This window comes from Pipistrellus hanaki (genome assembly GCF_964339955.1).
Source record: "Pipistrellus hanaki genome assembly, chromosome: 3".
Taxonomy (NCBI): Eukaryota; Metazoa; Chordata; class Mammalia; order Chiroptera; family Vespertilionidae; genus Pipistrellus; species Pipistrellus hanaki.
In genome coordinates, this window is record NC_140505.1 from 158,106,589 (window position 1) to 158,134,284 (window position 27,696).

The 27,696-nt window shown below is 40.2% G+C and overlaps 1 long non-coding RNA gene across 1 annotated transcript in view; it reads right to left on the reverse strand.

Annotated features, from left to right (window-relative positions):
• Positions 1-27,696, reverse strand: part of LOC311619181 — a 62,622-nt gene that overhangs the window by 2,477 nt on the left and 32,449 nt on the right. The gene's annotated exons all lie outside the window — the stretch shown is intronic.

Here is a 27,696-nt window from a genome sequence, read left to right on the forward strand (position 1 = left end):
CCTCTTCTAAAGCGTACCCCAAGGAAATATTTATAGATGTGCAAAAGAATTCCACCACAGGGATTCCATCACAGTATTATTTTTAGTAGAGAGTGACCTACATGTCAAACAAAGTCTCTTTTGTTATTTAAAAATTTCTTAAAGGCAGGAAACAAAGTTTGTGTGTCTCTCTTTTCATCTGGAATCAGCCTTATGGCTTTGCACATAGAAGGTATTTAATAAATGCTTGTTAATGAAATAGTCTCTTAAACACACTCCTCTGCAGCAACTGTGTTGTTGGGAGTGGGGCTTGGAAGGATTTTATATTCCAAAACATCTTCATGAGCCATTTTTCAAAATGAATAATTGATGTGTGTGTACTAGGTCTTATGTCAAGCACTATACAAACTCACAACTTGACCCCTCTATAACAGTAAGACATGGCCCCTACGATCCTCTTACGTAAAATTTTAGATCTGCCACTCCTCTGTAAGATACTGTTTTAAAAAGAGAAAAAGTCCCAGGACTTGACTGTCTGCAGTGGGTGGCATTGCTGGGAGGTATTCCATCCTTGGTAGTAGTCCTAGATGGCTTGCTGGAGGAAGGAGATAAGGTTTCAGCAGCTGCTTATCTCAAACTCACATGTCATAGAAATTGGTACAATACCAAAGTATGCTGCCCCACCCCACTAAAAAAGTAAATGAGAAAACAGCATATATGTTTCTGGGGTCTCACTGGGAACCTCAACAATGATGAATTAAAAGCACCTTGGACAATCATCTTAGAACGAAGAGATTTATGCAATAGGCCTTCCTTCTCCTGACTGCTGGCACCGGTTTTCCTTCGGCACCTGGGACCCAGGCCTTCACTCTGTACCACCTTCAGTCTTGGCTCCAAGTGAAGCACCACTCCTGTAGCTCCCTCTGCCCCTCACTCTCCCCCTCATAGCAGGCTTCTAGCCCCCCCAGCCACTCTGACTGCATTCATGTTGCCCAGAGGCCAAAAGTGGCTGGGGGTCGGGGCCACCTGCATCTTAATTTGCATAGTCATGCCTGATTGGCTGGTGTGGTGTATTGAAGTGACGGTCAATTTGCCTATTTTTCTTTTATTAGTGTAGATATGTGATGGTCTCCTGATCCAGCCCCCATTTGAATCCCATGGTTTAGATGCTACACTCCCATCTCCCTCCCAAGAGAGAGTACCCTGCCTCCATATACCGCCTGTGCTGCTCCCTCAGTTGAAATGTAAAAATAACAGTAGAAATGGTAAATGACACCCATGTTCTAATCCTGGCTTTGCTAGGCTCTCCGAGCTTATTGCCTCATAGTTAAAAGGAAGGTAAGAATGCACACTTCCCAACAGGGTGGAAGGAGAGCATGTCTGAGAAAGGACCAGTCCTAGTGCTCAACTTAATGTGTGCTTGAAAGATAAACTGGTATATTTTTCAAAACATGTGGCCAATCACAAATTTTGTTGTGGGTTGGTTATTTTCCTTCTTTAGTCTTGCCTCAGGTTTCCCTTCAACTCTTTTTCAATGCTAGACAAGAGAAATTTTAGTCATAATAACCATAATTAAGTTAAAATTCAACTTAAACATAGTGTTAAGAACAATGTACTATACTATTGACCATGGAAATATAGAGATTTTGGATTTACGGTCCTCCCATGTGGCTTCAGCATGTGGGGCTGTCAATGTAAGAAACACCCAAACCTGTAGAGAATTTTTATGAGTTTATTTGAGCCAAACTAATTGCATATGCCAGGGAGCAGGATCTCAAATGCTCTAATAACAGGTTTGCAGCTCCTCTTATGCATTTGAAACGAAGGAGGAGGAAATTGGAGAAAGTATGGCAGGGATTGGATTACAGGGTAGTTAACAAGATTATGTACTCTCTTAAGAGGTAATACCCCCTTTGAAGGGTATCCTGGCATTTCAAAGGTGTGTTAACCTAGATGCACAAGAACAATGGATAGGGCTGGCTTGAAAACTTTTCACTAAAGAAGTTACAGACCTGGGAAGTGACCACCCACCATGATTTGATCTGCTCAGTTAGGAATTTATGATCAGTAACCTTCTTTTTTTTTTTTTTTTTTTTTTTAAATATATTTTATTGATTTTACACAGAGAGGAATTGAGAGGGACAGAGAGTTAGAAACGTTGATGAGAGAGAAACATCGACCAGCTGCCTCTTGCACACCCCCCACTGGGGATGTGCCCGCAACCCAGGTACATGCCCTTGACCGGAATCGAACCCGGGACCTCTCAGTCCGCAGGCCGATGCTCTATCCACTGAGCCAAACCGGTCCCGGCTATGATCAGTAACCTTCTGAGATTTACTCTCATACAACCCCTGTTCTTTTGCTCACAGAGCTTTGGACTTTAAATAAGATCAAATAAAGTTTTCTTTCTAAACGAAGCTTTTTCCCTTTCCCTCTTGTCTACAACTTACTGCTCACGCAGGTATTACCTCTGCAAGGACAAGGCCTTTCTTGGCTGCTCTGGACTGTTTAACCTTCCTTTTTGATTGTGACCATTAGCATTTACTAGCTGTGAAACTCCCAACAGAGATTTTGCCATGCAATAATATTCATCATACAGTCCCCATTTACTGAGCGTTTTATATTTGTCTAATTTTTACAACAACCTGCAAGGTAGGTATAATTATCTTGATGTTACAAATGGAGGCAATAGGCTAGAAGGGATTAAGTAACAATGGCAGGGCTTGGATTCAATGCATGAAGTTTCCACGACTCCAACCTATCTTCCAAATATGTTTATTACTTATTTATTTGGGTTTTTTAATTTGTGGGTTGATTAATTTGTGTGTCCCCTTCCATAAAGTATTAATGGCCATACCTCTGAATGCAGGGTTGTATTACAATGCCATTTACTTGCATTTGTTCCCTTCCCTTCTAAGTTACAAGCAACCACCTGTTGAATAAAGCTAATGCTCTCCAGTTAATCCATGCTGTCATTGTATCCCTCCCAAACAAAGCTAATAATGCTAAGTACTCTCTGTGCATACTTATCAAATGAACTGAATTAATGAGGAAAAGAGGAGATCATAATGAGGACCCCCCATATCACTGCTATCCCTCAGCATTGGAATCCAAGAACCTAAGTCAGCATGCATCAATGTTGACTCAACAAGCCTAGCTCAGTGTCACCAATTTTCCAACTGAAGGACTTGAGTTATTTGTTTTTCATGATGAGGCCAGTGCAGGGCTAACTGAAATTCATGCTTCTCAAATGTTTTTAAAAAAATAAATTTGAAAGTTGATATTTAGCAATAGCCAAAAACATTGAAAAGGTGGCAATAACAACCAATGTTTTTTGTCACCTAGTTTTTAAAAATAGCATACCTATGTGTTACTTGTTTAGACATTCAGATATTACTAAATATAGTCTCTTACTAAAATGTTCACTGCCAAGAGTCAGCCCACAGGCATATTTTTATAGGCAAGTTACATATCCCTGAAAAATTATCGTAGAAATACACAATAACGCCTACGTCCCTAAGGCCAAAGTCCACAAGCAGCTTCTGTAGACCTGGGTGTCACAGGAGGCAGCAGTCTTTCCTAACTGAAAAGAATTCATAAGAATCTCAAAGGAAATGAAAACATCTTTTTCAAAACATGAAGCATCAAGCCATCCTTCACATCAGAAGGGAAAATACAGGCTATAAATATATCACATGTTCTTTCCATTTCTGTTAATTTTGCTCATAAGTGAAAGTGTCCTGTATAATTTATTCATGCATAGACCATAAACCGTTATTCATATTTATTCAAAGGCAACAGGGTTAGAGGTTCCTATAGTGCTATAGCTCTGCCATTTGTGCCCATGTGATCCAGTCCCCATGGACTTGGTTAGTATCCACAAAAGTCGTGTCTGTGAATTACAGTTGGGGCTCAGAGAAATTGCATCATCAGTCAAATAGCAAACATTTAATGAATGTTCATTACACTTATTGTGCTAGGCGTGGTGGCCATATTAAACATAAAAGGTATGATTCTTCTGTTAAAAATGAGTTAAATTGAATCCAGGTGTTGGCATAAACAGATAACTGATTTCTATAGTCCTTTGTAAAATTTTTTTAATCTGAATTGAAAACAAATTTCCAGTCAATATTTTGAGATAAGTCTTTGAAATTATGAAGTTCTCTCTAACTATTGCTTCCACCACCTCCTGTATTGTTGTTTAGAGTGGCAGTGGCCAAAATGCATTCCAGTTGGAACTGAGTGAAATAAAGTGACAAGGATTTCTGAGAACCTTTAATATAGTAATGATTCCCCAAACATATTCAACGGCCGGTTTTGTGGTTGTTTTTGTTTGTTTGCTTGCTTTTTTTTATAAACATCTCATGATAACTACACTTATGTCCATGTTTGTCTTCTCAAGAGTCTGTAAGTTCAAAGAGAATTGCGTGTGTGTCTGTGTGTCTTCTACTCGTTATCTAAAACATAATGAAATTCTCTTTGCGCCAAAAATTTCTGCGATCCTTAGATGAAAACTGTTTTAACAGAGGAAACGGATATTCGGATCACTTCCAGTCACATGCTTTTAGTCTCCTAGCCCATGAGTGGCCCTCTCAGATCCCTCTTGCACTTTTCTCTGAGTATCCAGGTGAGTTGGCTGTTGCTCCAGGCTGTTTTCCTCAGAGTGTGAGAATTGAACCACAGTAGCTGCACACCAACCCTTTCTCTACCATTAGGAAAACCCCTGAGACTACTCAGATCTCTAGAAATATGGAGGTGTGAGGTGGCGATTCTCAGGGGGTGGGCTGCAATTCATCCCATTCCACATAAATTTCAGTGTCTTCTCTTGAACGTTCAAGTCACTCCAACCTATGGTTTGAGAGAACTGGGAATGTTTCTATTATTGTTCCCATCAACAGTCATGCTTTTGTTACTTATACTACACAAGGATGTTCCTTCTTGTCTTGCAGTAGAAGGAATAAAGGGTGAGAAACAATCACGAACAGTAAAAATATGCCCCCTTTTTTTCTAGGATAATGCTTAGAAAATGTAACAGTCATTCAAGACAAAGGTGAATGAAGTGATATCAGTCTCATTTTCAGGAGTGCACCAAAAGTCTTGCTTTGGGTTCTTTATGTCAGTATGGTTATGAGAAGGGTTGTCATTATATCTTATTTATTTATTTATTCACTTACACTAGAGGCCCAGTGCCTGTGACCTCTCGCAATCTGGGACCCCTTGGGGATTGGGCCTAAACTGGCAGTCGGACATCCCTTTCACAATCCTGGACCCCTTGCTCCTAACCGCCCACCTGCTTGCTCCTTACAGCTTGCCGCTCCTTAGGGCTGCCACAGAGGTGGGAGAGGCTCCTGCCACCACCACTGCACTTGCCAGCTGTGCGCCCGAGTTCTGGCTGAAGGGTGCTCCCACTATGGAAGTGCACTGAGCACCAGGGGGCAGCTCCTGCATTGAGCTTCTGCTCCTGGTGGTCAGTGCACATCATAGTGACTGGTTGTTCTGGTCATTCTGTCGTTTATGGTTGCTTAGGCATATATATATATATATATTAGAAACTCGATGCACGAAGATTCATACTAGAATGGGCTTTCCTTTCCCTGGCTGCCAACACTGCCTTTCCACTCCGGCCCAGCCACTTTCTGTTCAGACCTGAAGCTGCCTCTTTCTGCTCCAGCCCCGCCTTCCCACACTGCCCAGAGGCCCTGAGAGACCAGGGGTGGGGCAGAATGCCTGAGTCCCACCCATCACTCGATGCCTGTGTATGCAAATAACTGCCATCTTTGTTGGGTTAATTTGCATATCACTCCTGATTGGCTGGTGGCGTAGCGGAGTTACAGTCAATTTACATGTTTGTCTATTATTAGGTAAGATAGCTATTTTGCTACAATTGTATCCTCTTTTGCAATTTTTACTTTTTTTCCTGGAATTTAAAGACATTTCATAATTGCCAGGAGAACGTGAGAATACTTTAAAGAACTGGAAACCAACTGCATCTCATGCATAATCCCAGCAAAAACAACCAACCACAATTCAACAAGGAGAAAACTAGCCAAATTTGATGTCTGCCATGGGTCATCCAACAATATGGCAGGAAAGAGTGAAAGAGGAAGGCCTGGATTACTCACTTCTCTGTGTCCCTGGAGCCCTTCAACTTCAGCAGATCATTATTTGCACCTTCTTCATTGAGAAACAGAGATCAGGCAATGGGGGTTTCCTTCCCTCTGCTGCCCTTCTTCCTGAAGTCCCTTAGATCTCTGAAGAGAAAGGGACTCCTTGTCCAGATAAGACTCCTCATCTATGTGTGATATCATCTTCCCCAATCTTCATTTCGACCAGGGATTGAACCCACAAACTGGGCATGTGCCCCTCACAGGGAATCGAACCAGCGACCTTTTGGTGCAAAGGAGGACACGTAGCCACATCAGCCAGGACCCTTCCACAATGTTTTTGCTGGCTTGACTTCTTTTTGACCTACAAATATGTTCTATTTTCTCCATTCCCATTTTAATTTCCCATTTGTTTTTCTTCCTTTATTACCAAGCAGTCGCTTTTAAATCCGGGCTTGCTCCTTCCACTCTCCTAAAATGGTTCTCCTGAAGATCTCCAGTAGCCTTCCTACACGCAACTCCATTGGCCTTTTCTGTGTTCTTATGCTCTTCAATCTTACCAGCACCTGACACTGTGGACCATGTCCTCCCTACTGAAATTCTCCTCTCTCAAGCTTTCTCCTCTGGATTACTGCATTTCAGCTTTGGGGAGACTATTCAGCTTTTTCCTTTCTCTCATTTCCTACATGAACTTAATCGGTGAAAAAAAAAAAAAAAATCAGACTTTGGAACCAAATTGACTGGGTTGAATCCTTGTTCTGCTGCTTTCTAGAACTGTGACCTCAGGCAAATTGCTTCACTCCCTGAGTTTCTTCATCTGAATTAATCAAGTACCCATTATTTACCTAACCTAGATATAGCGCCAGTTAAATGAGACGATGTTGACAAAGCACCTTGTAGATACCTGTCATATCATAGATACACACATTTTTCTGCATTTTGCTTCCAGATAGTCTCTACTGTCTTAGAATGCTCTCTCTCCTCGTTGCTTTTATCGTCACAGCCTTCGTTTCATGGTTCGTTATCACTTGCCTAGATCATTGCAACTTTTGGGAAAAAAAAATAGTTTCTTGCCTGCACCATGTCTTAGCCTCCTGTCCCTCTTACTACCAGAATTCTTTCTGGAGCATTGATCCAATCCTGTGATGTCACATGGCACACAGAATAGATTACAAGCTCCCCATATTGGTATTCAAATTACTCCAAAACCTGGTCTTCTTAACCTTTAAAAACTGCTACTATATATGCAGCCCCTTGAGCTCAGTGCTTTAGCCAAATGGGACTCTTCAAGAGACAGTCTTTACTTCCCCACCTTCTTATCTATGCTCACTCCATGCTTTTGGCCAGCTAGTCGTGTCCAACCTGTTAGGTTATGTGGCCATTGGGCCTATTAGCTGCAGCTTAATGAAACAATACTGAGAGGAAACCAAATGGAGGTACACTTTATTTATTTATTTATTTATTTTCAAATATATTTTTATTTAATTTTTACAGAGAGGAAGAGAGAGGGATAGAAACATCGATGAGAGAGAATCATCCATCAGTTACCTCCTGCACACCCCCCACTGGGGATGTGCCCGCAACCAAGGTACATGCCCTTGACCGGAATCGAACTAGGCCAACGTTCTATCCACTGAGCCAAACCTGTTTTGGTGGTACACTTTATTTAATACAGAATTTATGTGCCAGGAACATTTTCATGTGTTTTAGAAGTATTAACTCAATCTTTATAACAATGCTTTGAGTTTGGTACTATTATAACCCTAATTCAATAGCTTTAGGAAACTGAAGCATACACAAAAAAGTTATGTTTGTGCCCAAGATCACAATAGGGAGCTAATAAATAGCAAGGCCACGTTTTAATGCAGATGGCCCAGCGAATTAAGGGTCATTGCTCTCTCCTACAGATGTGCTGGGGCAGTGCCAAGGTAAGCAGTTCTAACTCAGGTCACCAGTCTAAGTCAAGCTAAACACCAACAGGCAGGACCAAGATGTAAAGCCAAATCGGTCAGGAATGAGATGCATCGATGTGTGAGGAGGTTCAAGGTTGACATTGCAAGATGAGCAGACAGGAATTACATGAGCAAAGTTCAGGGGTGCATGACCACTTTTCATGCAGTCCCTGTGACTTCTGTTCTGATCAAGTTGGGAATGGTTCAAGGCCCCACCACAGGCAAGACTATCCTGTTAAGTCATTTGTGTGTCCCTGTCCTGCGTGAGAGGAGACCTTCCATAGTGGGGGATCGTGTGCTACCTTTGTAGTCTCCATATCTAAATATAACACTTTTATTCACTTAAGTATTTATCAAGTGCCTACACGTGGTGGGGAGTGTAGGGTTAAGGGGCATTTCACCCTCTCTTCCCTCGGAGTTGCTTTTGTGCCTCATCTCTGACTTGATCTGTAAATTATATTTCAACAAGACATCTTATTGCCGAAAGTTTCTTCCACAGTCTGCAGAAGCTATACAAATCACCTGAAACTGCAGGACTGTCTGGAAGTGAATTAGGGCTGAGACTCAAAGGCATGACTCCAGGGAGTTTTAATTAGAACTGCAAGTGCATCACAAAGATTCCTTGCCATCTGATGAATCAAATCGGATCCCAATAAACTTGCTACACTTGGCTCAATTACAAGTGTTGTGTCTTATCCTTCTCTATATTTTCCCTGGTGTCTTGCACAGACTCTTTAAAAAAAATTCTTTATTGTTTAAAATATTATACAAGTCTCCTTTTCCTTCATTGACCTCTTCCAGGCAACCCCTAGCCCACAGCACAGACTCTTAATAGAGTAGGTTTACTATGTATTTGGGATGATAAGAAATGGTAGTGAAAATTTTGTATCTGAACTTTTTCTCTTTTTTTTTTTTTTTGTCTTTGAAGTATAAAGTTGTTTTCATCACGGGCAAGGCTAGCTGTTACAACATCAAATAGTCCGGGTTAAATGTCACAAGTCTCCAGTTTGAGAATTTAACAAGAGCAAAAACCAAAAGAAAAAAAAAAGTTTGAGATAAATGTTTCTATTTTAAAAGCTCACACAAAGTAAAACTCACTCTGTTCATTATTGACCATCAACCTGGACACTGAATGTTTTGCTTCCACTTGGGATAAAAAAAGAGGTTTTTATTGCCATTTCTCCTAAATCATGTAATTATAGGGATTTGGAAATTACTGGATCTACTCTCTGACCTTCAGGCAGAACTATGTTTAAAAACTTTCCTGAGCAGCTGAGAGTTTGTCCTGTTTTTAGTTACCCTTCGAGCACACTGCACAACCAGTAACCTATTTTATGTCATGTTTAATAGCTCGAGTCTGATGTTTAATCGAATCTTCTCTCTAACATTTCTCTTTCTTCCTCTCTTCAGTGGAGCTTGAGAATGAGGAGGTAACTGCAGTTACTTCACGAGGTCATTTTCCTTTCACAAGAAAAGACATAAAAAATGTAGGAAATGGAGTTACTGAATTGTATACCCTTGTATGGGGGGGCTTCTCTGTGCATCAAAGATGCTTATATAAATATAGAAAAGAATTAATTGGATATATGCTGTAACGGAACGAGGAATACAAATATTTGAGATTGAGTCCCAGTTCTAACTCTTACTAGCTATGTGGCTTTAAAGGAATAGAATAGAATTGTTATGAGATTAAATTTCTTTATGCACATTAAATTTCTTTGGGATCATGATAACCCAACCAAGTGATTTTCATACATTGTGAACTACTCTGCATAAAGCATGACTGTTGGTGTCCCAGGTATAAACCCCCAAATTCTTTTCCATTTCTACTTTAAACTTGTAGATGAGAAAATTGTTTATCTTACATTAAAAAGTTCTAAGAAGATGTTTCTTTGAGGAGGAGAGTCTGTCCATTTAGCCATAATGCAATATTACTCAATTATCACTGAAAAAAGGGAAATTATACTTGTGTGCCTACCTTCTTTGTGAGGTTGCAAGCTCTTCAGCAATAAAGGATATTTACAGCTTCCACTGTCTACACAATGAATGGTATAGGTTTTTTTTTTTAGCAACTATTCATGGGATTCAAAAATTGCATGACTGAATTATTTATACTTTAAATGTTAGCTAGTTACCTAAAGGGAGACTTGATGTACCATTAATTACTATTAATTCCTTCTCATCTTCAAGTGTAAAGAAAGATGCTTTCCTTCCTGTCACCCATATATACCCATGTAAAGATCCTTAACTTAGTAACAAATCAGACCCAAATTGAATAAGCTAGCATATCCTAAATCCCACAAACTTATCTTTGCCATAAAAGATGAGTATATTCATCCTGAAAGAGGGAAACAAATTAGTGATTTCAAAAATCACTAAAGTTAGACAAAGAAGCAAGTAAGATATTTAAAAAGAGACATGATTGAAAGAAGCAAAGAACATTTAAATGGCAGATATTTTACTCCATGAACTTGGCTCAAGCATCTGAAAATTTTGGGGCCAATTATGTGAACTCTGGAGACTGTGGGGAGGGTAGTTAGAGCTATGTGGGTGCTAGGAAAGAATATGTCTTTTCTTTACCCAGCTTCCAGAACCAGTTCTCATGAATGCCTAAAATATTTGGTGTGGTGTTTTATAAAATCATGTCAGGAGGTTTTTCTCCCTGTACTTTAAAAGAAACTATTGTCCTCTTGAGCCTCTTTTCAAAAACGATTTGTTTCATGTTAGTGTATGTTGTTGGATATCTGTAGCAACTTCAGAAATTCTTTTCTTTTGAGTGTGATTTCAGTCTTTTCCATTTAAAATGCAAATTCACCCAAAGGGGTGTAAATGAGAATGTTTTTCCTGTTCTTTTTCGTTGACCTTCCATGGTCTGGGGGAGGGAATGCAGAAAGACTTTCTCTCCAATAGATCCTTGGAATTGAGCATCTTGCATATTTGGCCTACATGGGCCAATGGTCAAAGAACATGGATGATACCAGAAGTCACCAACTAGACAATGTTTTTAAGAGTGGGCACAGCCGCCGAGACTGGTTTGGCTCAATGGATAGAGCGTCGGCTTGGGGACTGAAGGGACCCGGGTTCGATTCCGGTCAGGGGCATGTATCTTGGTTGCGGGCATATCCCCAGTAGGGGGTGTGCAGGAGGCAGCTGATCGATGACTCTCTCTCATCGATGCTTCTAGCTTTCTATCTCTCTCCCTTCCTCTCTGTACAAAATCAATAAAATATATTAAAAAAAAAAAAAAAAAAAAAAGAGTGGGCACAGCCTATTCATGGCACTTGGGCTACACAACTGCATCAGTCATGGAGACTCTTTGCTACTCATGATGGATGCCACCCATAGCATTCCTCACAATACAGTAAGTACTCCAGGCCCTTGATAGGAAAGCTTCTTTCCATCTCAGGAAAGAATACTGACACAGTTAAAGTATGTGACTTAAATGACAGGTATTGTGCAGAGGAAAGATACATCCTGGGGGTCACTCTACAGAAAGAAGAACCTTGTGATTAAAGCCTGTGGCCCAGAACCTTCAGCCTCTTTTGAAAGTTCTAAATGCCATTACACTTAGAACAAATAGGAGATATGAAGTCAGAGTTGACCATGGGCCTGGAAATGAATTTGGAATCTACATCTCACTTTTGAAAGAATGTCATATTAAATTTACTGCCTGCCTATCCTAATAGGAGAAACAATATATATAAAAAAAAAAGGCTTCTGTCAAAGCATTTGTTGTAGCCTTATGATTTTCTCTGGGAATTATCCTTTCAGTGTGGACTGAATTGAACTGAAGTTACATCAATAATTTAAAAAATTGATCATGGTAGTAATTGTCAAAAAAAAAAAAAAAAACAACTTTCAGGTTTTGCAGCACTTAGGTGAATATCAAGTTACAATACTTGTTGGAAAATGGTTATCAGATTAAGGATGACATGGGCAGAGGCACAGTTCTTTGGGTTTGGAAGCAGTTTTCCCCCTAACAGATGGGTGATGTCTTTTTTGATGCATTCTTGAGAAGAAGCAATTACTGAAGCAGAGGAACTGTAGGGGTGACCTCTAGGTAGATAAGAGAGAAAAGCTTTGTCTTCGTTCTGTCTCAGGGGTCTTCAACCTCCTGGTACTCATACCTTTGTATAGTACTTTCTTGCATTGTACCAAGGTTGGGTTATGTGATCAATTGCATATGACAGAAAGTGACAATATGTCACTTCTGAGATTAGTTTATAAAACCATTTCAGATCCTATCTTGGGAGATTACCTATTTATCTATCTACTTACCTATCTAGCTTCCTATCTATTTCTATCGCATGGATTACTTTTTCTGGGGGAAGTCATGTCATGAGCAGCTCAATAGAAAGGTCCCTGTGGTAAGGAACTAAAGCTGCTTGCCAAAAGTCACATGAATGAGCTTGAAAGCACATCCTTTAGCCCCAGTCAAGTTTACAGAGACTGTGGCCTTTGCCAATATTTTGACTTCAACCTCATGCAAGATCCAGAGCCAGAACCATCCAGCTAAATTAATCCAGATCTCTTAGAAACTATGTGAAATGATAATATTAGCTGTTTTAAGCTGTTAAATGTTGGGATGATTTGTTACACAATGTTAGATAATGACAGCATGGCAGTATAGAGCCAAGAAGTCCAGGAGGAATGTTAAGTAGAGAAAAGAAACTCAGATCTTATCAACAACCCAGCTCATTCTCTGAACATCTGACAGCAGACCTTTTGGTTGGTCTCTAGTTGAAGGATAAAATGGTGGATTAGCTTGTCCTCATCAAGTCTTCCAACCAAGCAGGGAAGAAAATGCCTACTTCTGACAACAGGAACGCAGCTGTAGAGGAACAAGTGGAGTCAGGGTCCAAGCTGAGAGACACTTTTGGGAATTTAGTAAGATTAGGAGGGAGTACCTACAAACATGGAGGAAGAATGGGTTAATGAAGAAACTTGCTTCCCACAAAACTTCCACTTCAAAGAGGAGAGGAGAAGAACCATTGAAGACAAGAGGAGTCAAAGTTCATTTGGGAAGGAGGGGCCTGAGAGCCAGGTGTTTATGGTGATCCTCTCCAAACAAATGTTCTGCCTTCTGGGAAAAAGAAGAGCACAGAAGTCCATGAACAGCCTTATATCAGAGGGGTTCATACCCAGGAAAGGGAACTTTAAAATCCCGACTCTAAGAATTCATTCCCTTATCTGAGAAAGTTATATATGTCAACATTTCTACATGTCAGATTCCCATATGGGTGAGATGAACAAAATAGCAAGTTGGGTTACATGACTTGCTCTGGGGAGCATATTCAACTAAATAGAAGATGCCATGGACATACTGTGGGGGAAATTAACTTTAGGAGAAATTTCCTAACTCAATCCTGTAGAAGTGTGTGGCATGCTCTTGGAAAACTAGCACAATTTTGATAAAATAGGAACTGGTTGAGGGCAGGTCAGCTAGTGATTGCATCCTGAGGGATCTAATGGATCCTCAGAAAGCAGGAGTGGATGGTCATGGTAGAAAGACTGTCTTTGAGATCTCAGTGAATAGACACTAGATTAGGAAAGTCTCCCACAATGGAGTGAGAGGAGCAGAGTCTTCCTGAACTCTTCCTTCTTGGAGATGGTGATAAAACAGTGAGAAGGAAATTGGAGGGAAGGGGGAAAAGACGTTGAAGATTAAACTGCAGAGCAGATTATTCTGCCAGTTCCATCTCCAACCAAGAGCAATCCCAGCAGCAGATAAGAGAAATTGAGAATTGAGTTACTATCGAAATTATAATCTGTAGGCTATTCCAAAAGAGAAAGCAATAACTGAAAAGTGTGGGGACAAGTGTTCTTCCAACACCAATATGTAATTTCTAGATTTATTTTTATTAGGGAAAATGGCATTATGTTACAAGCTCCTCATCCATTTTTCTCTTTTGCTGGCCAATAATTTACTTAGGAAGAATAATCAGTTAATTATATTACAGAACACTATGAATGACACAATATTAAATGGGAAATAAAAAGTAGGTTAAGTTTTATACAGCAAAGGAATTCATCTGCAAAATGAAAAGACAACCCACTATATGGGAGAACATATTTGTCAGTGATTCATCTGATAAGGGGTTATATATCCAAAATTTATAAAGAACTAATTAAACTCAACACCAAATACTAAACAATCCAGTTTTTTAAATGGGCAAAGGACTTGAATAGAATAGATACTTCTCCAAAGAGGGCATACGGATGGCCAAGATACATATGAAAAGATATTCAACGTCACTAATCAGAAAAATGCACATTAAAAGCACAATGAGATATCACCTCACACCTGTTAGAATGGCTATCATCAATAAATCAACAAACAACAAGTGTTGGTGAGATTGTGGAGAAAGTATTGTTGGTGGGAATGCAGATTGGTGCAGCCACTGTGAAAAGCAGTGTGGAGATGTCTCAACAATTTAAAAATGGAACTGCCTTATCACCCAGCAATTTCACTTCTTAGAATTTATCCTAAGAAACCTGAAACACTAATTCAAAAGATCATATACACACTTATATTCATTGCAGCATTATTTACAATAGCCAAGATTTGGAAGCTGCCCAAGTGCCCATCAGTAGATAAGTGGATAAAACAGCTGTGGTACATTTACATTTCGTACAAATAAAAGAATGCATGGATGTCAAAGTTGGAAATCTCTGCAAAATATCTTCCTTCCTCACTCTGGACTGAGGACCTGAAGGGACCCTTTATGAACTTCTCTTATCTTTAAGTCCCATGGAGATGCAAGTAGAGGAATTCCCACTGACCAAACCTTGGATAATTTAAACATCAAAAATCAATAATAATAGCAATGAATTACAACCCATTGAGTAAAGCAAAAATCCATAAGCCTGTACTGACATACATACACATACACATACATACATACATACATACATACATATTAATACATACATACAGGAAAGCTCTACCTTACAGTAGAAAGTCAACTAATTCAGTAGGAAATAAATATTTCCTGTTTGATAATAGGAAATACACAATGAAGTATTTAGAAAGAAAGGGATATGATGTCTCCAATTTATACATATGTGTATCTATGCAGTATAGATAAAATGATAAAGCAAATAGGGCAACATGTAAAATTTGGTGAATCTGGGTAAAGGGTATATGGGAGATCCGTGTGTTTTGTAACTTTTGAAACTTTAAAATTATATCAAAATAAGTTGTAATCTAGAATGTTTGGGATGTGCTAGAGTTGCTTTGTATCAGTCATCTGCTCCCAGTGAGCAGGCAGAGATGCAATTAGAGTTTTGAGGAACTGTTTAGGGGAAATTGCATTCACAAGAACTCTGGATGCTTCTCAAATCTGGTGGAATCTTTAGTCAGCAAAAATGGTATTATATGTAGCTATGCACCGCTATGGAAACTTGGGGAGGCCCATATTTAACTGGGAATATGTTGGGTTGCTGCTTTATTTATATAGCATTCTTCATAACTTTCCATGTCCTTTGCTATTAAAAAAATTTTTAAGGGGATTTATTGACTCTGCATATTCACTCTCCACAACTTAAATCCCGTATTGCATTGTATTTTGCTTAGTCTAGAGTGTGTAGGATAGAAATAAGATCAGAAGAAGTATGTGAATATTAATCAGCCGAGAAAAGAATGCATGGGTGTCAAAGTTGAAAAGCTCTGCAAAATATCCTCCTTCCCCACCTCTGGACTGAGGACCTGAAGGGACCCTTTATGAACTTTTTTTATCCTTAAGTCCCATCACCTGCTTCTCCATTTTCTTAATGCTTTGTACCACCTCAAGCAATAAGAAATGATCAGTATCTAAAAGAAATTAAAATAAGTCTGCATTGAAAAATTGACATTAGCATAGTGTAATGGTAACAGCACAGAATTTGGTGTCAAATACCTGGATTAAAGTTTGTCAAGCCGAGGAGGATCCAAGATGGCTGCTCGGGTAGATATCTAACCGCAGCAGCACACAACAATTTCAATGGAATACAACTAAAATGTAGAGTGGACATTGCCCAGAGCTACAGGTAGTCGACTGACTGAAAATTCTACAACAAGAAGAAAAGAGAAAACCAGAAGGAAAATCAGAGGAGCTGAAAAAAAGCCTAAGGTACAGAGACATGCTGCGCGCGGAGAGGTCACAGCCAGAGAGGAGGAGAGGGCTGGGTGCTGCCTGGCGTTCCCTAGCAGGAAGGAAATAAAACTCCCAGCCTGGGCTGAACCCCCGAACTGGCAGCGCTGAGCCCCAGTTATGGGCCAGACCCTGGGGGCCCAGGCTCCGGCAGGGGGAGACGGGGCTGTGAGGCGGAATCCCAGGCGAGCAGCGAAAAGCAGGGCCCCCGGAATCGTGAGCACATTGCGCGCAGAGGACAGAATGTTGACTCTGATGCTGGATTACCCTAGCCGGAAGGAACAGGGCCTCCAGCGGCGCTGAGCCTCAGTCTGGACTGCTCTGAACCCCAGTTCTGGGCCAATCCCTGGGGACCCAGGCTCAAGCAGAGGGAGACGGGGCTGTGAGGTGGAGTCCTGTGAGAGCAGCAAAAGGCCGAGCCCCTGGAGTCGCGCACATTGCTTGCAAGGGAAGGAATGTTGACTCTGATGCGGGATTGCCCTGGAGGGAAGGAAACAGGAGCCCCGGCCGTGTTGGGCCCCAGTTGTGACTGCTCTGAACCCCAGTCCTGGACCAGACCCTGGGGACCCAGGCTCGAGCAGGGGGAGACGGGGCTGTGAGGCGGAATCCCAGGGGAGTGGCGAAAAGCGGAGCCCCCAGAGTCGCGTGCACTGCGCGCAGAGGACAGTCTGTTGACTCTGATCCTAGACTCCCCTAGCGGGAAGGAGAAAAAAAAAGCTCCAGACTGGAGGAATGCGACAGGGAGCAGGAGCCCCTGCAGGACACCGGCCAGCCGGGCGCCGGCAGGGAGCCGGGCGACGGGGCCCCCGGGGGGGCGGGGGGTGCCCCTGAGCCTTCGACCTCTGAGCGCGGGCAACGGAGCCAAGGCCGTGGGCTGCTTCCTGGCTGGCACCGACCCCAGCAACAGGCTGGAGCAGCGCGGGAGCCCGCGGAGAACAAAGGGGTGCCACAGGCCAACCTGCTGAGCTCCCAGGACAAGGAGGAAGAAACCAAAGAAGTTCTCATTGTGAAGAAATCAAGTGAGAGCAAAAGATAGTAAAATTACTTAAGAATACAAAGAAGATCTTGAAAAATCAAAGACTAAGTCAGAACTCAACTCACCAGCCAACAGTGCAACATATATGCATTAAAAAAAAAAAAAAAAAAAAAAAAAAAAAAGGACAGAATGTTGGAACAGCGGCAGCCAGGCCTAGAGTGCCCAGGCACAAAGCAGTGGCAACCGGGCCCAGAGCAGCAACGGCCAGGCCCCAGAGCAGCAGCAGCCAGAACCAGAGCAACAACAGCCAGCACTGGAGCAGCCAGACCTGGGGCAGTGGCAGCCAGGCCTGAGGCGGAGGCAGCCAAGCCCAGGGTGGTCAGTCCAGGAACACCCAGACTCAGAGTGGCTGGGCCCGGAGAAGCTGGGCCCAGAGCAGCCGGGTTGGAAGCAGCCAGGCCCAGAACAGCAGTAGCCAAGCCCGGAGCATCCAGGCTGGGAGCGGCCGGGCCCGGGGCAGCCGGGCCTAGAGCAGCCGGTCGGGTGCGGCCAGGCCCGGAGCAGCCGGGTCGGGTGCAGCCAGGCCTGGAGCAGCAGCTGCCAGGCTGGGAGGGGCCAGGTCCGGAGCAGCCGGATCTGGTGCGGCCAGGCCCGGAGCAGCAGCTGCCAGGCTGGGAGCGGCCAGGCCCGGAGCAGCCGGGTCTGGTACGGCCAGGCCCAAAGCAGCGGCTGCCAGGCTGGGAGCGGCCAGGCCCAGAGCAGCCGGGCCCAGAGCATCCAGGTTGGGTGCGGCCAGGCCCGGAGCAGCAGCAGCCAAGTCCAGAGCAACTAGGTCAGGGTGCGGCAGTGACCAGACCCGGAGCAGCTGGTTGTGGAATGAACCAGAGCAACAGAGGCCAGGCCCGGAGCAGCCAGGCCCAGAACAGCTCGCTCCTCGCCTGCCTCTGCCCCATGGCTGCCTCTCAGACATGGCTGGAAACTTTTGTGGGAACTTGAGGGTCTGCTGAATCAAGTGATGAAGGCTTAGATCTGAATATGTTGAGTTAGTATAGGGCTGGGGTGTTGATCTGTGAGTGCCTTGGGTGGAGCCTGGATGAGGCTGGTTGACCTATTTGGAAATGTCTTTTGTGTGAAATGTATCATTGGGCATGTGGAGGTATTATTGATATGAGAAAATGCTAAGTAACTGATTTACTATCTGAAAAGGGATTTACTATCGGGGAAAGGGAGGGAGGAAGAGACTGAACATAAACTGCACCTATGGATGAGGACAATGGGGGATGGGGAGGGAGCGGAGGGTGGGGTGGGAACCTGGTGGAGGGGGGAAGAAATGAGGAACCTTTGTAATAATATGAACAATAAAGATTGATTTAAAAAAAAAAATAATAAATAAAGTTTGTCAAGCTACCCTATTGCTCTGAGTCTATTTCTGCATTTACAAAATTACATAGCTTTATGTTTTTGAAGTAGGAAAAGAGTTTTTATATGACAAACAAACAATAAACATAAAGGAAAAGATTGAGAAATTTGACTATATTAAAATTAAGAACTGTTCACCAGAAGGCACCATGAAGTAAGTAAAAAACAAAACAAAAAACAAAAAAACAAGCTATAGGCCAGAAAAAAATATCTCTGTAATATAAATAAATGACAAAGGACTCATATCCAAAATATATAGAGCACTCATATTCAAAATATATAAAGAACTACTAATTGATGAGAAAAAGACAGATAGCCCAATAGAAAAATGGGCAAGAGATTTCAGAAGCCACTCTCTCCCTTTCCCCGCCTCCCCTCCTGCAAAGAAACCCAATGGCCAATAAACACACAAAAGGTGTGGTAGTAATCAAGAAAACGCAAATCTCATTTAGGATAAATTCCCAGAAGTGGAATTGCTGGGTTTTCAGGCAGTTCCATTTTTAATTTTCGAGGTAACTCCATACCACTTTAAATTCAATAAAGAGAAAGAAAAAAAGAAAATGCAAATTAAAGGGAGAGAGTACTCCACACCCACCATGAAGGGTAAAATGAAAGACCAGCAATAGCAATATGCCAGCGAGTGCAATAACAAGAACTCCCAGATGCTGTTGATGGGGTGTAAGTTGGTATAACTGAATGAAAACGAAGTAGTATTATCTAAGTAGTGCATATTCTGTGAGTCCCTAGCTCCACTTCTAGGTGTATCTACCCTACCTAAACTGTGCACATGTGCACTCCAGGACATGTGGAAGAACGTTCACACAAGCAGTATTTGCATTAACCTAACCTGGAAGCAATCCAAATTTCCATCAATAATAAATGGATAAATAAATTCTGGGATGTTCATTCAATGCAAATACTCCTTTGCAATGAAAATGAAGGAACTATAGATGGAAACAACATTGATAAGCCTCCAAAATACTATCTTGAGTGAAAGAATCCAGGCACAAAAGAATATACAATTCTATTGAAATCAAGTTAAACATAAACAAAAAATTATAGTTTTTAGTGGCGCAAATAAGCGTGATAAAACTATAAAGGTTGGGATGATAGCTGAGGAGGGGCTGAGGGGGCTTTTGGAATTTGATAATGGTTCTTGATTTGGAGGTGGTTACACAGGTGACTATCTTAATTCCATGAGCTGTACATGCTTTGTGCACTTTATTACATGTGAGTTACATTTCATAATAAAGAGGTTAAATTTTAAGGAATTAATTCTATCAGTCCTATCTACATCAAATGTCCATTATGAGTCAAATAAAAATTGTACAGGCATTTTAAAACTATAATGTACCATAAATTTATACTGTTGACATTTCTATTAAAAACATTAGGCAAATAGTACCAAAAAGCTGTGATTAACAATGAAAATCCTAGAGTAGTATATCCTCAACGAAGAAATCACATTTCTAATAGGGCATAATGGCTACCAGCCGAAACTCTGTTAAAATAAATTCATCCTGTCTAGACCAGCTCAGCATCAAAAGTAAAAACAGATGACTTAGTTATTTCCTTTTCTTTTTAAATACAACTAGTAATACTCATTGATATGAGTTTAGGGTTAAATATGTGAGAATTAAGTCAGAAAACTCAAGGTAAGAATTAAAAAAGGAAAATTCTTATTGAAAACCTAAAAGCATAATCTAAATGGCTTCTTGTGTATAGCTGGTGTTTATTTTAAAGAGTTACTCTTTATTATTTTTAATAATAACACCTATAATAAGATTAATAATAATAGTTACTATGTATACTGATTTTCAGAAAATGTTTTTTTATTTTTAATATATATTTTATTGATTTTTTACAGAGAGGAAGGGAAAGGGATAGAGAGTTAGAAACATCAATGAGATAGAAACATCGATCATTTGCCTCCGGCTCCCCCCCACCCCAAACTGGGGATGTGCCTGCAACCAAGGTACTTGCCCTTGACTGGAATTGAACCTGGGACCTTTCAGTCTGTAGGCAGAGGCTCTATCCACTGAGCCAAACCGGTTTTGGCTTCAGAGAATGTTTTATTTAATATGTTTACTCTCTGAGCTTAGTATTTTTTTTAGTAAGGATTTTTTCTTTAATTCTCTGTACCCTTGCATGTCTAGAATCAATTATCTATTACTATTAATCAATTATTATTTTCATACTGCTCTTCTCTCTTCAGGGATATAGTGATATGCATAAAGACAGGAGTATTTATGAACTGTATGTTTATGTTTCCTTCAATTTTATACTATAAACCTAGGACTACTCCTCAACTTTCCCTTTCTTTTTGTACTTTTGTCCTGTCTTTTAAAAATCTCTAGATTCGGTCTATTCTTCTTTCTCATCAGAAATGGTTTTAGTATCATCTCCTCCTAACGGCTATTAAAATGACCTCCGAACAGGCTCTTCTGCTTCTAACCTCTCTCTCCATACTTCAGTCTTCACATAAAACTCTTTCCAAAGTCCAAGATTTGATCAGATCACTCCCTCTTCTTGAAATTTTGATGGCTTATTCCAGCCTCTACTTTTTCTATTGCCAAAAGTCCCTCCCCGCCATGTCCCTGTGGGCCCCAGAGATACCTGATGCTACCAATACACAACCTTTGGGCATTCTCCGAACTCAGCCTTCCTGTGTCTGTGTTGGTTTCCCATTTCTTTCTACTGGCACGCAGTGGGCATGCTCAGTGTGTTGATTGACAGCAAAACTGTGAGACCTTTATGGAGAGACACCAGACTCCCCCAGACAGTTGATTACTTCCTACTTTGGGGTCCCAAAGCAACTTGTTCATGTCGTGATTGTTAGTTAGTGCCCAATAATACATACCTCTCTTTGTTCCTTTCCTAATCCTTATGAACTATAAACACAACTGTTGCAGGTGAATAAGGAAACTCCTTTGAGGGACCTGGCAATGGCTGCTGCTAGAGGAAAGCTGACCCTTTCATTTCAGCCTTCCAACTGCATGGATAGCCAGTAAATAAAAATCAGATGTTTCCTCTGTACCAGATTCTGCGCGAGGTACACAATGAATCATAATCCCGTTTTTCATGGTGCTCTATACCTGGTGAAATAATAGACCTACCAGGACGGGGTGTGAGGAAAGTGTTTTCTCATTTGCATTACTCATAAGAGATGCCTGGAATATCCCATGCAGAAAGGATCAGCTTTTCTTTTCTTCTTCTTATCTTAGCCTTTAAAATAGCCCCTTTCATCATAAATTGCTCATAAAAGCATTTCTCAGCTACTCTGTCACTTGACCTGAGCGTTTCAAAGTATCCCCTGAAGAGTCTAATTCGAAGAAAGACATCTTCAGTTGCGATGATGTGAAATTGATCCTCGGGCACTTGTTCTCCCTACTCAGACAGCGGTTGTAACCACCATCCTATTAAGTGGCGCCAATTATGTTGGAGAGCCCATCATGTGACCATGGTGCTAGCTAGCCCCTTGAATGAGATCCTTCAGATATATAGGCCTTGTAGGAAGTAAATAATCACAGATCATCAAGGAGGCCTTACTTTTCAGAATTAGTTCTAAGAATGGATATATAAGATATGATGCTAAGGTATTCCTTTTGTTTAAAGAAAATATATTTTTTTATTTCTAATGCAAACAATTTTATCTATGTCTAGCCCTAACAACAACAACAACAAAAACTTTAAGTAAAGGTTTTATGTTAATTATTAAACACACACACACACACACACACACACACACACACACACACACTAAATCCTCATCTCCCAGACCAGGTTGAAAGTGAAAAAACATTCTAGTTAATTACATTCCTATGCATGTCACTCATACATAATTAGATTTCTAAGACTTAGAGCTGATAAACATTTATAAAAGAGAATAAATATGTTGATATTGATATAACTTAGACTAGCCTCATATATTTCTCTACATTACTTAAATTCTCTTCATTTTGTCACATTTCCTAAATTTGAGTCAATTTATTTTTTCAGTTAACCAGTTCTGCATTGAAAATATGGATGATCCAAAGAATCCATTAGATGGTCTACCTTAGAACCATTCAGATTAGTTTTTCCCATGAGACATCTTAGTGAAAATTAATGTCAGATAGATTTCCCTCTAGAATCTAGCTGGAAATAGAGGCAGTCGATATTGGGAGTTTGATGAATAATGAACTAAAAGAATTGGTGGTGTAGAAGGAAGAACCCTACTGGTATAGAGGGTAGATTGGATGGTTTCTAGTAAGGGGTTTTTGGGTACCAAAGGAAAATATGAGAATATCTAATACTTAGAGGAAATGTTATTAGTTAGCTTGTTTTAGCAGCAAGCAGCAGAACATTTCAGTTAAAATTAGAAGTCGGACAGGCTACACGCATGTAGAGCTGAACTCCACTTTTCTGTCATCTCTTGTCTTTGCCTTTCTCTGCATGTTGGCTTCATCTTCAACCCAATAGAAAGAAGGTTGTAACAATTCCAGGGCCAAACTCCAGATACCACACAACAATACCCAGAGGAAGATGGTACTGTTTCTTCCTGTGTGTCACTGTAGGGTGGCTCAACCTTTCCCTGAAGCACGCAAATGAACTTCCCCATTATGTCCTATTGGTTGGAATTATGCCACAAGCAAAAATTACGCACAAATCAATCTCTGGTTAGGGAAGGAGAAAGTCACTATTGTCTCAGATCAATCAGAACTTAGCCCCTGGAGCTACAGGTAGGGACAATATCCCTTGAGTCACCTAGTCCCCTTGGAGGAGAATGCATACCTAAAGGAAAGGGAAGTTGTGTTAGGGCAGAAAAACCAAGGAAATTGGTTGTTGTTTGTGCAAAGAGTATTTTTCACAAGGAGTGAAGGATGCATGATCCTATGAAGTGGGAGAGAAAGGGGGAAGGTACAAGGGGAAGGTTCCAAATACAAAATTCATAAGCTTCAAGCTTTTGCCCAGAGCTCAATTCTAACTTTAAACTCACCTTTAATTAATATCTATTATCACGGTATACCAGTCACAGATGTACCAGTCAATAGAGATTTTCTATTTAGCAAGTACATGTTAATAGAAACAGTGTGTTAATAGAATTATTAATATACTAACTAGGACATCCAAATAATAGTTGTCACCTATATATTTTATGCCTGGCACTAGGCAAAACTCTGAGAATATAAAGGTTGGCGAAAACAGAAAGAATGTTCATGAACAAATAGATGTTTTACTCAGTAAGCTTAGAAGATTTAAGCTCTTGAGGGATGCCCACATTTTAAAAATTATCCAATTGAAAACACCTTTTAGGAACTAGCAAAGAGAGAAAGAAAAAAGAAATAAATAAGCTAAATTTTCTTCAGAGAGAGAAATAGTTTGGTACATAACTAATATTGTTTCAAGAATTTTTTTTTAAAAAAACTTCTTGTGGAGGCAAGTTTGCATTTGGGAGGAAGCTGTTGGGAAATAACGCGGTTCACTCAGTCCCCGTTGCCTTATCTCCATGGATGGTAAACACTTCGTGTGCCCACACTGATGATTTCATCTACCATCACACCTTTGCAAATAGCTATCTCATTATCAAATGCATTAGAAAAACTCAAAGAGGGAAACCATAGAATCTAACAAATACACGTCTGTCCAGCTAATGAAGCATATACTTAAAAATATTTATTTTGTGAAATGTAGGAATTTTGGCTATCAAGATCTTGGAGGTAGGAACTGTTTTTTATAATAAGATAATTCATGCCACTCCTTAGTGTTTACTACAGTATTTTCAATTCAGCATTTGGTTGAATATTTAAAACTGAGAAAAATGAATAGTCCATTAAAAAAAACAACTTACGTTTGACACGTGCTCCTTGCTTATTTGGGGGAAAAAAAAGAAAAAAAAAAAGAAGAAAAAAAAAGAAAAACAAGGCCCTAAAGGCAGAAACAAAAAATATAATTTTGAAACTACTGTCAATTAGAAATGCATTTAAATAACAGTTTTTATTTATGTGCAAAAATCTCAAAGGTGAGTGGGATTAAAGCAGGAAACATTATGTAAAGTCACAGGAAAGTGAAGTGCATCCTTTATATCTGATTCAGTTCAATCCAATCTGGTTAAATAAATACCTTGTAAAAGCCGAGATGGAAGTTAATGAGGGCATGACTAAAGACACTGGCAATGAAAATAGAAAGACAATTGAGCAACATTGCTTCACAGGATAAAATACAAACTCCTTCGCATGGCATGAAAGTTCCTTCTCAATCATGCCTTGTCCCAGCCATACAACTCTGTCTGGGATTTCCCCACATCCTTCCCATCTCCCTGTCTTTTCCCCCAACATTTCATTTTGAATACATTCTTAAAGTTTTAAGAATATTACAGTGAGCATCCATATGTCGACTACCTAGATTTTATTACTGTTTTATTGTACTTCTTTTTATCATGTATCTACTCAACCCTTTATCCCTCTATCCATCAAAGTAAACTGCAGTCACCTGTAGTCTTTCCCCCTAAATACTTCACTAGAGATCAGTACTAGTTTATATGGCCTTTTATTTTCCTGCTGTGATAAATTTTATATATAGTAAAATATGCAGATCTTTAGTGCACCATTTACTGGATTTTGACAAATGCTGGGTAATATGAACCCTTTTTGAGACAGAGCAATTTACCATCATCTCAGGAATTTCTAGCCTGGCCTTCCATTTTTTTTTTTTTCCCCCCATCAGAGGTGAGATTTGTTTTTCCTGTCACTTAACTTAATGTAAATAGAATTATATTATATATATACTCTCATACTGTTTTTGAATGTAGCTGGTGTATCAATAGCTCATTCCTCTTTACTTATACAGATATATCATAGTTTGATTATCCATTCCCCTGTTCACAGACATCTGGGCTAGTTCTAGTATTTTGCTATTACATAGAAAGCTGCTTTGAACATTCTTGTATAAGACTTTCTTTGGATATATGTTTTCATTTCTGTTGGTAAATATTAATGGAGTTGCTGGATCCTAACAACTTATATATTACTTATATATTTTATAAGTAATAGCCAAATCTCTTTCCAAAGAAGATGTTCTGTGTTATACTTTCTGCCAGCATATGAGAGTTCTGCTTGCTCCACATTTCCATCAACATATGGTATTGTCAGTCTTTTTTATTTTAGCCATTCTGCTGGGTATGTAGAGGCATCTCGTTATGGTTTAATTTGCATTTACCTGGTGGCTAATAATGTTGAGCTCTTTCTCATGTGCTTACTACATATTTGTATTCTTCCTTTTGTGACCTATCTATCCAAATCTTTGTCTTTTTATTACTGAGTTATAGGAGTGCTTTATATATCCTGGTTATAGGTCTTCTGTCAGACATAAGTTTTTTAAATGTTTTCTCTAATCTGTGGCTTTCCTATATATTTTCTTAATAAGTATCCTTTGGTAATCAGAAGTTTTTAATTTTATAAAGTCTTCTCAATTTTTTTTAATGGCTAATTCTTTCCATTTTCTGTCTAAAACTTGCCTATTTCCAAGACTCAAAGATATTCTTCTATTTTTTCTCTTGAAAACTTTGTGGTTTTTTTTAGCTTTCATATTTAGATCTGTAATCTAACTTGATTTACTTTTTGTGAACAGTGTGAGGTAGAGGCTGAGATTTATTTTTCACATAGCTATTGCAGAATGATTTATTGAAAAAATTTATTTTTCCCATAGGATAGCTTTGGTGCTTTGTCAATCAAATGGTCCTTTAAGTGCAGACCTCTTTGGGCTCTCAGTTCTGTTTTATTGATCTTTGTTAATATTTATGCCAATATTATAATTTATTGATTATTGTAACTTTATAGGAAGTCTTGAAATCATGTAGTACAGATGCTCCAATTTTTTCAAGTTTCCTTTGTATTCCAGGTCCTTTGTGTTTCCATTTAAATTTTAGAATCAGCTTGTTGATTTCTACAAAAAGGCCCTTCCTAGATGATAATTGGGTGGCATTGATCCGGAGATCAATTTTGTGCCCTGTCATCTTTAAAAACAATTTTTTTCTCTATGGTGTTTTGTATTTTAGAACCCTGCCTGAAATATGCCCTTCCTTCCTTCCTTCCTTCCTTCCTTCCTTCCTTCCTTCCTTCCTTCCTTCCTTCCTTCCTTCCTTCCCTCCCTCTTTCCCTCCCTCTCTCCCTCTCTCCCTTCCTTCCTCCTTCCCTCCCTCCTTCCCTCCCTCCTTCCCTCCCTCCTTCCCTCCCTCCCTTCCTCCCTCCTTCCCTCCCTCCTTCTTTTCTTCCTTCCTTCCATTTTTGTAAGTGAAATGTGCTTTTTCTAAAATCACTAAAAGGCAGCTCCTATCTATTTTTCAGGGCTCAATTCAAATGGCACTTCTTTTAAGTGTTAACATAAAAACAAGGGGGGCATGGGGGGGTAATGGGGGGATAAGGACATATGTAATAACTTAATAAAGAAAAAAAAACATATTCAAACCTGTAAATAATTTTTGTGAATTTATTTGAGCCAATCTGTTGACAATTGCCAGGAAGCAGAACCTCGATGAATTGAGATAATGCTCCAGAGAATGGTGGGTTACATCTATACTTATATATTGCAATCAAAGGAAGGAATGTAGGTGGGTTACATGAAATCCATTGGTGATAGACTAGAGAGGCGGAAGAAAGCAAAGTGGGGGGTGGGGGGGGGTGGGGGGGGGGGAGAACCTCTGGATTGGATAAAAAGTAAAATGATAGACAAATACTTAGGTGGGTGCAGGAACAATTAACATGACAACATTGAATATCTGTCTTGGCATCCAGAAAAAGGGAAGTTACAAGTTACCCAGACACTTCAAGGGTATATTATTATAGATGCAAAAAGACAAATAGGCTCAGTTAAAGTAAAGGTTGACCTTGTCAGCAGAGATACCGGCCTAGGATGTAACTACCCACCATAACTGCTTTTAGTTAAAGTTTCATTTCAGACCATCCTTTGTGGTTACTTTAGGTCTCTGAGTTTGCAAGACCAATATGCAGGCCTCCCCTGAGCTTGTCAGGTCAGCATGTGGCCCCTTTTGTCCACATAAGTCTCCCTAGTCAATCCTCTCTTCAAGTAGAATTAATTACTTATTCCTTCTTCTGAGTCCACCACTGGTTATACATAGTACTTCAGTGGAGCTTATC